Source organism: Schistocerca cancellata, chromosome 2, assembly GCF_023864275.1.
Source record: "Schistocerca cancellata isolate TAMUIC-IGC-003103 chromosome 2, iqSchCanc2.1, whole genome shotgun sequence".
In the NCBI taxonomy this organism is placed as follows: Eukaryota; Metazoa; Arthropoda; class Insecta; order Orthoptera; family Acrididae; genus Schistocerca; species Schistocerca cancellata.
The window spans coordinates 516,399,254-516,415,684 of NC_064627.1; the positions used below are offsets into that span (position 1 = coordinate 516,399,254).

Here is a 16,431-nt window from a genome sequence, read left to right on the forward strand (position 1 = left end):
ACATACAGACGTATACAAAGTCTGTTACGTACTAGATGAGGTACCCGCGCGAAGTAGCCAACGTAACCTACAGCAACTGTCGGCGTCGACTCTGCTATAGGCGGCCTATCGCACACGTTGAGGCAAACACTGGGCTACTTCCCAATCCTCGCCCCCAGGGGAGAGGCAACTACATGAGAGGTCCAGTGAAGACTGGTTTCGATGCAGTTTTCTGTGATATGGGGTGAACCTGACGCTCCAAGAGAGCCTGTTAATATTCGTCCTGGTTCACGTCTTGAGCAAGACAATTCATATCTTTGTCAACCACGCAGGATTTTGAATGTTATTTTGTGATGACACACACAATGATCATTTCAGCGACGGTCTTTGAAGACAGAGAGCAAGCAAGAGGTCAGTATAGTATGGCAGCCCTGTGCCAAAACATTGGCACTCAGTCTAGAGGTTGTAATTCTAGTCCTTACGCGACACAGCCAAGAGATTGTGGCTTGTGCCGAGGCGTAAATTCTTCTCACTCCGTTTGCGAATGGAACAGGAAAATATAACACGAAGTGGCCTCTTCAGTGTACTATACACATTGGCCTGCGTCTAATGGCTATAGTAGTACATCTCGTGTGAGGCAGTACCACGATCCAGAAAAGCACGACGGGAATCTCAACAGTTTGCAGAGTAACACTGTAAAACTCGTAAAACAAGTAAGGAAAGCTGGCTGTTCAGAAACAACGGGCTGAAGTAAGGAAAATTATCCGTACACGTTTGGAGAAAGTTCATGGATTATGAGGCAGTTCTTCACCGTTCTAGAGTCCTAACTACCAGACGTTTCCTAAATACAATCTCCTCGAAGAGTGCGTGTGTTCACGGCTTCAGAACAATGGACGAGCATTCTCCACCGACTCGACAATATTGTTCGCTGAAAATACTTCTACGAAAAGTGTTTCTACTACAGATACTACATTGGCTGGAATTACTTTTGGCTCTACAGCTCAGGAAAAGAAAATTCCGGAAGTTCATGAAACAATTCTACCCAAGTCCTATGTTCTTTGCTGTACAATAAACCATAGCTCTTCGCTTAATCTAAGTTTTTACGTGCTAGGCTAAGTTGTGATGTTACAACCACTGATAAGACTTTTTTCAATTTAAATATAAAAGAGAAAGAGAGCCAATTATCTCATTTAAAGTGGGAATTACGTTGAAGTCCCCGTACGTTATTCTATAGTGTATGGCAACTGTTACAGATACGTAACATTTACTTCGGATGTTTCAGCACAATTATCTGTGTGCCGAGTGATGCATTCGGAACAGGCCAAATATTAAATCGGCACAGGACGGCCCCATGAATGTTCTCCGACTGAGGAACACTTACAATTAATAAAGTGTTTGGCTGAAGTAACTAACTGCTTCTCACTTTCGTGTAACCTTTACTCGGGTTAATAGAGAACAGGCAGAGATATCTAAATTCACGTTGGAATTAGCCTCATCGTTCTCACACAAACAGAAAAACGAAAACAAGGCTGTCGCCAAAATTTCGCAACGGTTAGTGAGAGTTCAAAGCATTTGTATTTACATTATTAGTATAAAAAGCCTCGAAAGCAGACCTTACTTTCACTCCTCATTCCGCAGCCCAAGAAAACCAAACAACTTCTTGCACACTCGTAGCAAAAGCAGATGCCATGCTGAGATTCACCGGAAGTATGCTGAGGTAGATGTAGTTCATCTACGAAAAACATGACGTGGACACCACGCATTCGGCCGAAAATTGCTCGTCTGTTTGGTACTCGTACCAGGGATTAATAGAAGATATCGAGGAGATCCGTCAAAGAGCTCAGAGTTTTTCGACACAGGTTTGCTTAATACGCGCGAGTGCGTTATGAATATGCTCATCGAATTCCAGTGGCAGGCGCCTCACGAGTGATGTTTTAAGTTACAGTTACGAGTGCGAGCGTTCTGAGAACAGTCAAGCAACCAATTAGTTTCTCTCCTATACATGTCGCGAATGAATGTAAAAATTTCAGCTTACGTACAGCCGTTCTTCCTGCGAACCAATCGCGAAAGAATCAGGAATGGGGGCAGCGGGGAATTGCAACTGTACCTGAATTACCCTTCGCCATATACCGTACAGCCGTCATAACGGGGCATGTTTCCCATCGTGGTTGGTGCACGTTCAGAAACGAGCTGCAACATCAAACGGAACGTGCTTCTCACTGTGATTTGCGATCGCAGCACTCTCCCGTGCGTAAAATTGCGAAGTTAGGTCTACTAAAACGCTCATATACTACTCCCTTGTCCATATGCTTGCCATGTTATTCTGTGTGGAGTATACACAAAGAAAAAATTCAAGATTCATGAACACTTGACAAGACAAAAAGAAAAGTCTCGTGCCACTCAGTAACGACATCAGCTTTTAAAAACTTCGATCACGAATAATGCGATACAGACAGACAACAGTCTTCCACATAACGTGAAATATTTCACCATTGTCACATTTTAGTAAAACCTTAAGGGCTTTCTTATTAGACCTCAGCAGCAGAATTTTAGAACATATGATGTAAAAAAGACTTGAAACATGAAAGAGTAAAATTTCCTGTTGCATATAATTCGTTCTCTCTTGTACATAAAGAAGAAAAAAGGTCATTTATTTATTGGTTATTGTAATGTTATTTACAAATATTTTGTACTGTGTGAGAGAGAGAGAGAGAGAGAGAGACAGACAGTTAGTATACATAAATATTTATACATGACTGACGTATCCCATAATTCTAAAAATATTTTGGGTTAGTAAATAAATAAAAACTGAAGTGACAGAGCAGTGTTGCAATTCATTGGTCCATGACCCCTGGCACGTTCACAAAATCGAACAAACTCATTTCTAATATTACAGAACATACTGCTATCAAAATATTGAAGTAAGAGATTTTTTTTGAAAACGAAAGTGTATAAAACAGCACTACGCAGGTTGCTAACTAGCACGCTTTCGAACCAGAATCCGCACCTCTGTCTACCACACTATAACAGCCGAAGTCTGCCTTTTATCTTAGTGTGTTCTAAACACTTAAACAACCGATATGTCAGTAACTGACAAATTATAATAAATCTTATATATAAGAAACTATCAGTCTCGATTGCGGTAATGAAACCAACCTTCACCTAGACCTTTTATGTATAGACCATGCCCTCTTAGATTATAGATTCAGGTATATCTTCTGAAGAAGGCTCAATTATTTGGGCTGAAACCTAGGTAAAGGTTGGTTTCTTTGCCGCAATCGAGGCTGATAGTTGCTTATATATTAGGTAATCATGATTGCTGACTGGGCTGCAATGTTGAAACTATGTAATAAATCTTACAAAAAATGACGCGTTTTTGATGAATCTAAAATGCGCCAGTGCCTTGAAATGGCGTTCTCCCATAGCTCGCCAGTTATAGTATGCAAAGCACCAAATACAAGAAGACTAACCGATAATGTGTCGTCTCCCATAATTAAATTATTGAAAATCTTATCAAAAACGACGCGATTTAGAGAGATTATCGAAGTGTCAGTGCTTCGAAATAGCATATATTCACAGTACGGGAGTTATAAAATTCATTAAATGCTGGCTTCAACTGCGAACGTCAAAACCCTATTTTATATTATCTCCTATAGTCTGCTCTTTACGTGAAAGCGGCCTTGCATCTCATCTCACTGTCCACGTTCCTCTCCACGAAGTAAAAATCTGGCATCTCAGATTCTACATTTTACGCGTTTGAATTCTTCGCAACGTGAAATTCCACGATCGAATGTTACAAAAAAAAAGTCGATCAGTTCCACTTCCACGTTCGCTCTCACGTGCCGAGTGAGGGCGGCATAAGGTGGTTTGCGGAGTACTGCTGTAGAGTCGGCATACGTTAGATGCAACAAGACCGTAATTCAGAATAGAAGGATACTATTATGGTCAATTGAGAAAGAACCGTCCCATTTGGGATATCGAAGTAATATTTCTCATTCCCAGCCGACATGTCGGGCGAGCTCCGCTGAGGGAGGAAGACCACTTCCCAAAGGGGGTGGTGTATGTGCTCCTAAGTGGCCGTGATGTTTGAACATGTCCTGTGTCTAGAGTGGCTCTGGTGATGGCGGGACATTACAGGGTAACAAAATTACGCCGCATCACGAGCGAGTACCGCCCGGAAGGAGAGCGCACTAGTGGAGAGGAGAGGAGTGGGGGTAGCGCCATGCCGGGCCGCTAGGGCGGGCCCCTCCCTGCCGATCGATACCCGCACGCAGCGCAGCGCCATTCAGGCCGGCGGAGCGACCACTACGGCTCGTAATTGCCGCGCCACGCGCCCTCTCCTCAAATACACACGCCTTTCTGACGGCTGTGCAATTGCCGCAGTGTTTCGCGCCAAACCTAACTTGCGCTCTTCCCATTTATACTGAGACACTGGATCAGGAAGACAGGTGACTGCAGTATTTGTTGACTTCCAAAAAACTTAACTCAGTACCACACAAACGCTTATTAAAGGAAGTATCACCGTATGTGGTATCAACCGAAGTTAACAGTAACCTCAGAGTTTTTGCCGATGCTGCAGTTATTTATAACGAAGTACTGTCTGAAAAAAATCTGCACGGATATTCAGTATGATCTTGATGAGATTTTGAAGTGGTGAAAGATTTTTAACTTGATTTAAACGTTCATAAATGTAAAACTGTGCTCTTAGCAAACTTCAAGAAGTAATGTCCTGTGACTACAAGATCAGTGATTCACAATTACCTTGATGTTTGGATATGATTGGTTGGTTGGTTGTTTTGGGGAAGGAGACCAGACAGCGAGGTCATCGGTCTCATCGGATTAGGGAAGGATAGGGAAGGAAGTCGGCCGTGCCCTTTGAAAGGAACCATCCCGGCATTTGCCTGGAGCGATTTAGGGAAATCACGGAAAACCTAAATCACGATGGCCGGACGCGGGATTGAACCGTCGTCCTCCCGAATGCGAGTTTGGATATGAAACTGAATGATCAAATTCAGCAAGTGGCAGAATTCAGTTGATTGCTAGCAAAACAAAGTTCCGCGTTCTGAACCTAATGGGCCAATCGGGACCAACCGATCGTCACATCAGCCTCCGCGAATAACGTCATTCAGATGTGATATGGAGGGGCGTGGGTTCAGAACGTCGCTCTTCCGGCCGTTGTCGGCTTTCGTGACCTAGAAGCCACAACTTCTCATTCAAGAACCTCCCCAGCTGGTCTCACAAGGCTAGTGCAGGCCTGGCCTGTCCTGTCCTGTCCTCTCCCACCCTCCGCTGCCCCCCCCCCCCCTTCAAAGAGGAACTCTAAGCACTACAGGATTAACATCTGAGGTCATCAGTCCCCTAGCCTTAGAACCATTTAAACCTTACTAACCTAAGGACATCACACACATCCATGCCCGAGGCAGGATTCGAACCTGCGACCGTAGCAGCAGCGCGGTTCCGGACTGAAGCACCTAGAACCGCTCGGTCACCCCGGCCGGCTGTACATGTTCGCAGCGAGAGATCTATCATTGGTGAAAAGGAAAACCTTCTGCAGCCAAGATAGCTTGGTATTTTATTTTACAATGACCGGTTTCGACAGACTCTTCCTGTCAACAACGGACCTTCGGAAAATTCTTATTAACATGCATACATGCTGCCACTACAACGAGAACACTTTCCACGCCCAAGAAGCGATATCACGTTGGCTTGTCATACACATAAAAAGAACACTGGATGCTCAGGAGTGGATGTGCACACACAGAAAGAGCATTGGCCCACGCACATAACATTTCTGTGCCTGTGGTCCATTCCTGGAGTCCTGAATGCACTTTCTATTAGTACACATCCACTCCTCGGCACACAGTTGTTGCAATTATATTTTATATGTTGTTTGTATGTGTTTCACAAGCCATCGTGATGTTTCCTGCGAGTGGAAGGCGTTCTCATTGAAGTGGTAGCATGTAAGCACGTTAATAAGAGCTTTCCGAAAATCTGATTCTGACAATAAGATCCTGTCGCAACCGGTCATTGTGAAATAAGAGAAGCCGGCCGCTGTGGCCGAGCGATTCTAGACGCTTCAGTCCGGAACCACGCGGATGCTACAGTCGCCTCGGGCATGGATGTATGTGATGTCCTTAGGTTAGTTAGGTTTAAGTAGTTCTAAGTTCTAGGGGACTGATGACCTTAGAAGTTAAGTCCCATAGTGCTCAGAGCCATTTGAACCATTTTGAAATAAGAGACGATACGAAACGATATTGGCTGCAGTAGATTTTCCTATTCACTTTATTTTTCAAAACATTGTGAAATAAATAGACAAAAGTATTCCAGGTGTTGGAAGGGGAGACATTTTAACAGTGGAACGGGACGTTGGATAAAATGGCAAAGCTGTACGACACTTATCTTTTCACTAATGCTTCGCACATCAAACACATGTGATAACTCTGTGTCCTTCATAAAACATGCTGCAGTTATGTAACTGAAACGGACCTTTGAGTTATAAACAACGAACAACGGTAAACCATTTCCTCACGTTGAGTCAAATTTTCCGTTTGATGGTCAGAATTCTTTGCATTGCCACTCAATATGGATAAATCGTCATATATATTCTCGCTTTCACTACCTAAAGACTTACACGCTAATACCACTCAGGTGCATGGGATCCAAATGAGATTCAACGACTGGGCGGTACCGAGTATTAAGTATAACAGAAGCGCGGGGGGGATTGACGGAAATGTTAAAACCTCAGCTAGAAGGCATTTAATGACAGAAGTTCAAGTCACGAGAAAAACTACAAGTATAATGCCAAGAATAGAATGTCAGAATAGAGCCTTCTAATATTTCTAGGTCTATATACATGGCTCTTGTGGTGTGCTGCCCGCATGTCCCTCCATATCCGTATCCAGTGACGCCCGTGGACTGGGGATGACACGCCGGCCAGTCGGTGCCGTTGGGCCCACATGGCCTGTGCTGGAGGAGGCTCTTACAGGGGCTGGGAATAATAATGAATAAGGAAATTGACAATGCTATTAAGGATTATCTGCAGCCAACAGAGAAAGGCGTTGATGGAGAAACTGAATTGATATGCAACAGACATCACAATCATACATATCAATCACAGCTACAGATGAGAATGAAACTGAAGAAGCGTATAACATTAATGAACTCAAAATATTCAAAAGAGACGAGAATTTAATCGTAAAGTGGGGTTGGAGTATATTTTTCGGTGAAGGTGAGGAACAGCAAATAACGATGTTTGGTTTCGGTAAATGAAATGACAAGGGAGGAATATTCTGTGCTGGACACGAGTTAGTGGTCGGGAATACATTTTTCGGGGACTCTTCGAGGACGAAACATGTGTGGATGATACCGCGGTATGAAAGAAGTATCCGACTGACTACATTTTGGTACAACAAACATTCAGGAATCAAAATAAAGCCTGCCGGAGCTATGAAGGTCCCGAGATTAACAATGAACATATTCCACTAATAATGAATTGCCAGCTGAAATTCAAAGCCGAAAGCTCCGACTAGTTTGGAGAAACTAGTAACAAAATAAATCTTACCACTTGAAAAACGCAATTTTACTACTCTAGAAGTAGCAGAGATAAACAAGTAAAATACAAAAATGGCTAGTAGCAATCATTACATAGGTAAGCGGACCTCCTACAAAAACAGACTGCTGCTAAAATCCTAAAATAAAAACAACAAGAGCAGAAAGTGAAGCACGGCTTTTTGTGGGTGTAAAACATGGACAATGGAGAAAGACTAAAATGAAATTATTAGAAGCCTATGAAATGTGATGTTACAGGAGACTGTTAAAGATAATATGGTTTGCTTGATTAAGAAAAAAAGAATTCAACAAGAAAAGCAAGGCTAATGAATATAATGAAGCCAACAGTGAGAAAGACTGTACGTATTTTACGACTCGAGTTTTTACTTGGAGAGAAAGTGGAAGGAAAGATGCGCAGATAAAAGGCGAATCTCTGTTGATTACGGTGCAGAAGTTATGCTGAAATGAACAGCATACCTGTCACATGACACTAACTGATATCTGAACTAATTAACCTAATAGTTGACAGCCGATAAAACAAGAATCAATATAACATTTTTAATTAATTAATCTTACAGACTCGTACATGGTGCTGTAGCTGAAACTTGGATAAAACACGTAGAGATAAGTACTTTCGGCATTTCTGAGACCGTAAAAATGGGTGTCGAATGAAATGTGAATTAAGAAAAGGTAGTCAAAATGAGAAAATGTTGGCACACAAAATACCCTACGTGTCACCGCAAACACAATGTGGGTGTCTTCTGTAATTCACTGCACCAAATTACACGTGCGCGTGTTGAGGTACAAGGATTATGGTGAGACTGTCCGAGTATTTTGTGCGTTTACGTGCCTGCCGGAGTGGCCGAGCGGTTCTAGGCGCTACAGTGTGGAACCGCGCGACCGCTATCGTCGCAGGTCCGAATCCTGCCTAGGGCATGGATGTGTGTGATGTTAGGTTTAAGTAGTTCTAAGTTCTAGGGGACTGATGACCTCAGAAGTTAAGTCCCATAGTGCTCAGAGCCATTTGAACCATTTGCGTTTATGTTTCCTTAATTACTGCGTCCAATACATACACACTACGTCATAATGCGAGTTAAATGTAAACAAACAAAAATAACGTGATGTGGCACTAGGTCACCTTATTGCATCAGTTAAGATATTAACTAACCGTTAACGTGCGATGTAGGTATTCCCCTAGACCCTCAGTTGTGAATCAGAAATGACATGAACATGTTAACGGCAGGATGTCACGCGCCCGCACGGTACCATCTCCATACAGGTCTGTGTCAGCGCAGTTCCTATCTGTCGTACAGCCTCGCGAAAGACAAAGCCCCAGTGTGTGAGGCTGGCTACCATAATAAGCCGGCCGCCCCCACAGCTGTGTCGCCGCGGGCGCCATCCATCGCGAAGGGGAGCGCCCTTCGAACATCACCACGGGAGGGAGATGACTCCACCAGACCACGTCGTAATTTTACTCTGCCAGCACTCTCTAAAACACGAATACTTGGGAATTTTCTAAACGTCAACCTTGCAGAGTTCGGCGTATAATTTACATTGGTAACAGTTCCAAATTATTTTACTGCCAACTGTTTTGTTATCACTTGTTCAATAGTTCGCTGTTTCAGTTTGTTTATGCTGTTACTTGGTTTAAAATCAATTGAAAACTCAGTAAATACAGAAGGATATCCACACTGCAATATAAAGACAATTCGTTTTTTGACGTTGTTACCAAAATTCTCGAAAAACCCGATTTGCTTCATTTTTATATGATACTCTAATGAAAATTCAGACGGACATAAGCTATAACTTAAAAAAAACCCGCACACAGCGCACAGGTTTTCTTTCAAAATCGACAGCGAGAAAGAAAATGCTGCGCCGCGAAGATGTGCGGCTTCATTTTCTTCCTTCCAGTCAGTTTCAGCTACAGTAGCAGGGCATGTAAACCATTAGACATTCTTTCTCCCATATATCTTGTTCTGTACATACAGACAACAGGAAAGGTGACTTTACGGCTACGCACATTAAAACTGTTATTGGAAATACTGTCAACGAAGCACTATCACCACCACCAGTAGCGGGACAGGTATATCTCATACCCCATATCATACCCACATACCAATGATCCCAACCGATTTATCGATTGATTTTAAGCGACTCCAATTCACAATGAAGGTTTCGTTTGCAATAACAACACACAAGGTTCAAGTCAGAGAGGACCGTTAAGAGGACACGGGGGGGGGGGGGGGGGGAGGAGCAACTGGACAGAGGGGGGGGGGAAGGGGGAGAAGAAGGGCAAAGAGAAGGGGGAAGGAGGAGATCGGCAGACGGAGGTGGCGGTGAGGGCGAGGAGTCTAGGATGAATATGCAATTCCCACACATATTTGGCAACAGCGAAACATAACCGGGTTCACTGGTACAGGTATACAGGCATTGATGATTTTTTGTTCGAATATAAAAAACACACTAGTAGTTTCGACACTGTTGCCCAAATATTTGTACAGAGACTGTCTTGAATCACATAACCAGTCAGTTATTAATTGTGCTACAAGGATACACAATTACGACAACGTTAACTTGGGGCATTATTTTAAAAAAACTAGTAAAGTGGCAAAATTACAGGACTAATAAACAGTTTAAGCATAATCTAGAATATCAAAAGTTTGTAAGAATGCTTACCACCATAACGCTCTGCATATGCAAGTCCGTAACGCAAATTCATTATTCACACGAGCTGAGAGACTTACATCATGGAAGCCAAAGAACACAGGATGCCAACGTCCAAGTGTTGTTGAATAAAGACCCCCACCCCCTTCCGCCTACTTTTTACAAGCAATAAGCCGTTGTAAAGGGATCTTAAGAGTTGTGTAAAACTAAATTTAGTAGTCCTCCATGCTGTGTGCTCAAAAATGAGAAAATGCACAGGAAACACATCGTGTTTAATGTTGTTATAACCTAGTCATACAAACTATATACGCCTTGGAGCATAATTACAAAACTGTTTGACATTACTATTTTGGGCTCCTCAGTGACCTGAACTAGGGTTAATGTAAAGTTCATATAAAAATATTGATTAACTAATCGCTTAATTAAGCGTTTACTATAAAACGGATGTCACTGGATTTGGATGTACACCAGACGATGAAGAAAATAACAGTACAGAGAATTGTTGGCTATATTTGAGCAGAGGCGACGAAGACTAATCACATTATCTTGGTCTATCTGACAAAATTCGAAATAGGGGAGTAATGAGGTGACTACTTCCACCCACTGGCGTAACAATAACAATTCTAAGGAAATACTACTACGGAATCTAAGTTGTACGAAAGTTTGCAATTCAACCCATTCGCACATTTAAAGTATTGGAAATACTGTCATTCATCATCAGACGGCGGTTCACAAGATTCACAAAACTGACGATTATGTAAAGTGCATCTCGTGAACAGCCGTCTGATGATCAACTTCTCAGTTCGAAACCGGTTACGGCGCTATTTACTTAAATAAACGGCAGTATTAATAGAGGGTGGTTGCTGTCTTCTTCTTTGAAAGAATCAACCTACATCAAATTGTAACATTTGATGTATTTCATCACACGCTTTGCGGACTTGAGCCGTCTGTGCGAGGAGAGCGAATACTACTAATGTAAACACATGATACCAATAAACTCCGAGAGTGGCATTTCGACGAGGTATCAGTGTGGGAAAGTATGTTATCGTGCTGAGATGAAATAATGTATCTCTAATGAATGTGCCTGAATGCAAACGATATCATGATAAAAATATTAGAAAAATCAGTGGAGTGGTGATCTGAAATGCATGTTTTGGCGTTTACCAGTCAACAAACAAACAATTTTTTTCTTTGATTATTGAAGTTACTTTGGTATTCTACGAACTATGCCTAACACTTGCGGCGATTTAATCGATGAAATATCCAAAAGGAAAGAAAGCTTTTGTAAGTAAAAGCTACTGTCTCTAACTACAGTATTTTTGTTTTGTATATTACTAGTGGTGAGCAGAGCTAATCTAGTCAACATGTGCTATAAATAATTCGTATTCGTCATTTACTGTTCTGATTCATACGCGCGAGCGACGATTTACGGTTTAAGTTGTTCTGAAATATCAGTACGTATGGGGCGTCTCTGAGAACTGCACAGCATCTGAAGCGTCATTACCTACTCATCACTGAGTGAAATATCCAGCGTAGCAGCTCACAGCATCAGTGAGATTAATAAAATGATTTAAACAACGGTGGAATCTCTTGCGAAAAACAAGAACAGAAATGAGCTTCAGATATATGTATTTAGTGTAGGGGACTCAAGAATGTGTGGCTGTTATAAGGGAAAAAATTAGGAGTGTGTTATAACAAGAGACAGCAACAAACTAATCGCGGATCATCATTAGATTCGAATAACCTACTTAGAAATACAAAGATCAGGACTAGCCTGCTACCGACCAACAATGTAAGGTTCAAACGATGTCACTGCAAACGGTGGGCTCTTCAGCACTTGCACAGATGGGATGCCCATCAATGACATCGTCCAGCACGACAGTATAGTCAAACCATTACCAGTCAGATATAGAAGAGAGGAGCTAGACCTTCACCAGTGCAGTTAGACGCGGGAAGGTAAGTGTGACGCTAATCTTAAATTATGTGAACGAACTTCAATCAGCGGCAACGCTGCACCGTATATTTGTAAACATTATATGCCCCACTGTTTGAATGTCTCACTCAGGCTCATTCCCCCACTCCAGAAAAAAAAGAAGATTGGAACGACTGCATGGGTACAAGTAGGTGACTAACAGGAAGTATACTGTACAAAGTATAAAACACAGGAAACTAACAGTGATCTAGAATCCGCCGAAAGTGGTGCTCTTTATTTATAATTCCGCCATAATGACCAGTATGACAGAGAATTTGTGAATATTATGACATGCTATTGGATGGGCAACCATCAATGTAGCAGGATCGAACCTAGAATGAAGACAGCACTACTCAGAGGCTAAAACAACCAGTCCCACCACACATGTAAACTTACAAGGACAAGAAAAGCGACACTATCCGCGACAGCTGATTCAACTACTGGTGACTAGCAATCACCTTTTTCTGATTCTCAACACATTCTTTAAATCTTGGAATTTTTATACTTAATACAGAGTCTATCAGATACATGAGCCTCGAAGATGCCAGTCTGATATGCGGAATCACAACTTTTTAATCGCTCAGAGTACATTTTTGTGCATAAATAGTACCTGTGTGCCTGTTTTTGTTAGTATGTTGTGTGTGTTAAGAAGTTGCCTGTCAGAGCCATACCTTCCTCACGATATGCCACGAGAGATGGAAGTTTTCGGTCGCACGGCAGGCCGCAGCGCGAGACTGGAAGCTGTGACAGCCACGGCAGCAGTTGCTGTTGCTATCCAGCGGGTTGCCACGTACACAGGCTCAACCTTCGGCCTCTCTCCTTCCTTTCGCTCAGCGCTGACACGTCCTGCAACTGCTAGCCTCCATAGAGCTGCAGCGCGTTATCATACATTCGCTACCTGTTCGAAAGTTCATGAGTAACCAAACCGTATGATGTGTTACGGAATCGAAGTTAATCAATGGTGTCCAAGTTCTAATAATGAACTTGGAGACTACGCGAAATGGTAAAGTTGTGTAGTGTATGCGAACAACTATATTGCAATATTCAGTGTTATGGCAACCCAAAGACCGCAAAGAGCAAACCAGCTCTGGAATTGTGTCAATCGTGCTTTGAATTACCGTTCGGGTGACAACAAACGATTTATACACCACGAAAGAGATTCCTTTTGGTTTATAGTTGCCCCCCCCCCCCCCTTTTCAGTCGATAAATGAGACATTGGAGATCTACTTCATCAACTGGTATGGGACTGCACAAATTGCCGCGTTTTTGCAGAAGGAATTATTGTGACATATGACAGGAGTGATCCAGAGAATCTTAACATAACCATACACGAAACGATCTCGCAGGATCGTTAACACCGATCCCTCTCTACCTCAATAACACTGAACGTTACTAGCAGTCAGAATTCCACCCATATAGATAATACTTTGACACACATTTAGCTGACTGAAGAAAAGACCGTTGTCAGCAGTTAATGCAATCAGTCCTTTTGCAAAGGGCCTGTTCAGTACACGAAAACATTACAATTTGTGGAATTCTGAACAGATAATATCGTTGGACTTCACAACCATTACAGCGTGTTTTTATGTCCGCTTTAAGACGTCACAACATTAAGAGAGACTTTCATGCTAGGCGTCAACAAACAAGCATGTAAAAATTCGAAGGTTTTTTTTTTTAACAGAGATTTTGTGAATGTGTTCCGGTGCTATGTCCAGCATAGTTACCACGGCTAGTTAGACCTAACGCTCGAGGTAGTAAGGGTGTATCCAGACGTTAAATAATGTGCAAACTGTTTTCGCTGGGTAGATCTATCAATTCAGCATCAATCTGAAGAAAGCCAGAACATGAAATGGCCATTGAATAGTAGCAAGTATACCTAGATCCAACTATCGCGAAGTATAAAAAAATTATTTCGTCATTCATCACGAAACTCATGGATTGTCGACCTCCTCCCCCTCCCAGAGAGCACGAAAAAACGAATAAAAGATGAGGATAATAGCCTTATGCCCTCGACGAACGTGTTTTCTTGGAAAGCCTCGACGATGAACTGAAATTACATAGTATTTGCACCAGTATCAGAACCTATGACATTCTAGCTGCAACTCGGGTGCATGCAGTCATCTTCAAGAGAATACAGAATGTTTACACGTTAACGATGACGATACATGGATTTTTTTCTCAGGATGCACACGTATAAAATAAAACTTAAAAGTTTTCTGTATCCACCTGAGGTTGCAAATACTTTAATATCTGTATTAATTCCTATTTTCTCCGAAACAATGGAGACACCTGTTTCCGCATTTCTGCTCGAATCTTCTTATAACTGACAAAGAGTGACGCCCTACGTATACCACCAATTTTTATTTGCATTTCTACGCCTATTGATGCTTCAACTGCATTGTAAAGTAGTCCCTTGATGAACTATTATTTATTAAAAAAAAAAAAAAACGCCACCCAGCTCGAAACCCCGAAATCTTGGAGGCGTTGACAGGCCAGTCGGTAGAGTAGCCCGAGCTCTAGGTTAGGTTGGATGATTATAATCTGGTTGAGAGTTGGAGAAGTCGACGAATGGGAATGCGAAGTAACGGTTGTGGCACTAAATCGAACTGTACCGCAAGTGATTACTTAAGCGCCATATTTAACGCTCTGTATCATATTTTACGAATTTTACGTTATAAAAACGAAACATCCGAGGGCAAATTCAGAAAACATGTATTAGATAATGGACAAGCCCCCAACAAGTATCATTATGTACACATACCTTACACGAACTGAAACGGGGTTTTACTACGCAATTGCTACAAAAACAATATCAACAAGAGCTCAAGTCACTTATATTAAAAAATATATATATATGACAAACACCCTTAGAGGTAATGAAGGTAGCAATCACACGCATCCATTTTGGTCTGTCAAAATTGATAAACGTTTACAAACGGTACTGCCCAGGCCTAGGAAGTTTGACACGCGGCGACGCGCCGTCGACACGTGCTCCGCACGCGTGAGAAGCGTAGGCGTCACGCACAGCACAGCGGACGGGCAGTCGGCGTGAGAGGGACATGACATTTGCAATGAGACTCACTCCCACGCGCAAACAAGCGTGCCAGGGCAGCCCGGCTCCGATCGCAAACATGTTGCCCGCACATGGCAAAGTGTTATTGTTGCGTGGCATGGCTGCGGCAGCCTTGAGACGGGCGGGAGCCTTCCTGGGCGTGGCGGGGTTGCAGCCGCCCTCGCCGCATTCTGTCCGCCCTGACGTGCGCCGCGACAGACACGGCTACAACATCCGCTGGCCGCCGCCGGACGGGAGATATCGAGGTCGTGTCGCATAACGGTGCCTGGCTCGGTACATGGGACGGGGGGAAATGCTCCTGCTGTGGTTGGCGCCCACATTGCATTACATAACACATACAACTTAAAATCAACAAGTCATTACAGTAACAAAAATACACTGCACCACACCTGCGATGCTGCTCATAACAACGTTACACTTTTATCCAAAGTACGTAACTACTATTTTATCTGTGACACTGAACACACTTGCTTTCTGATTTTTGCTTACACCTTCTTAAAACTGACAAAACCATCACTGACCTAATAAAAACGCACTTCTTACGTACAGCAGAATTTTTGTACTTGAATTTCTACATCTGCGGATTCTCCGACTGCACTGTGAAGTACTTACTTGACGTTTGAAGTAGGCTGCACCGGTAGCACGGCACACACGCAGCTTGACGCACGCTATCTGTCACAGCACTGGCGTCCACGCGTGCGGTAAACAGAAACTTGCACTCGGCGGGGCAAACAGGGGCCTTGCGCTACAAGGTTTTGAGATAATACACGCTGCACAACGGCACACGTCCACACGCCACGAAGCACACGGACTCACTGAGCCTGCTTACGTGTCGCGGATTCGGGGAAAGGCCTGAGAGACTCGCTAGCCAGCCGCAGCGCGGCGCGCGCGTCTGGCCGTCGCGTCGAAGCGAGTCTACTCTAGAAGGTCAGTCACTCGACTATGCTCGAGTCAATGAACGAACGGAACAGAACGGTCCACTCCTATTGTCTACTTTGCCATTCTCGGCTAGATGTCTTCGTGTTGTGAAGAGAATCCATGAAAAGTCTTCACTGACTGCATACGTGGCACAGCAGCGCGACAAAAGAGATGGCCTCACGACAGCGAATTTCGTCGCGCAGACCGATGTATTGTTGCAAGCAGGAAGAACCATTCTATATTTAGACGGACCGCACTTTGTAGTTGCCTTGCCGTT

General features: G+C 43.1%; 1 protein-coding gene across 3 annotated transcripts in view; it reads right to left on the bottom strand.

Annotated features, from left to right (window-relative positions):
- Positions 1 to 16,037, bottom strand: part of LOC126162066 (fibronectin type-III domain-containing protein 3A) — a 323,114-nt gene extending 307,077 nt beyond the window's left edge. The window contains exon 1 of one of the 3 annotated variants that reach the window (XM_049918327.1): positions 15,849 to 16,037. The gene's annotated coding sequence lies outside the window, so the exon portion shown is untranslated. Of the gene's footprint in view, positions 1 to 12,834; positions 12,887 to 15,848 lie in introns of those variants that run through there. The other 2 variants (XM_049918329.1, XM_049918328.1) reach the window with 2 other exon arrangements.
- Between the last annotated feature and the right edge of the window lie 394 nt (positions 16,038 to 16,431).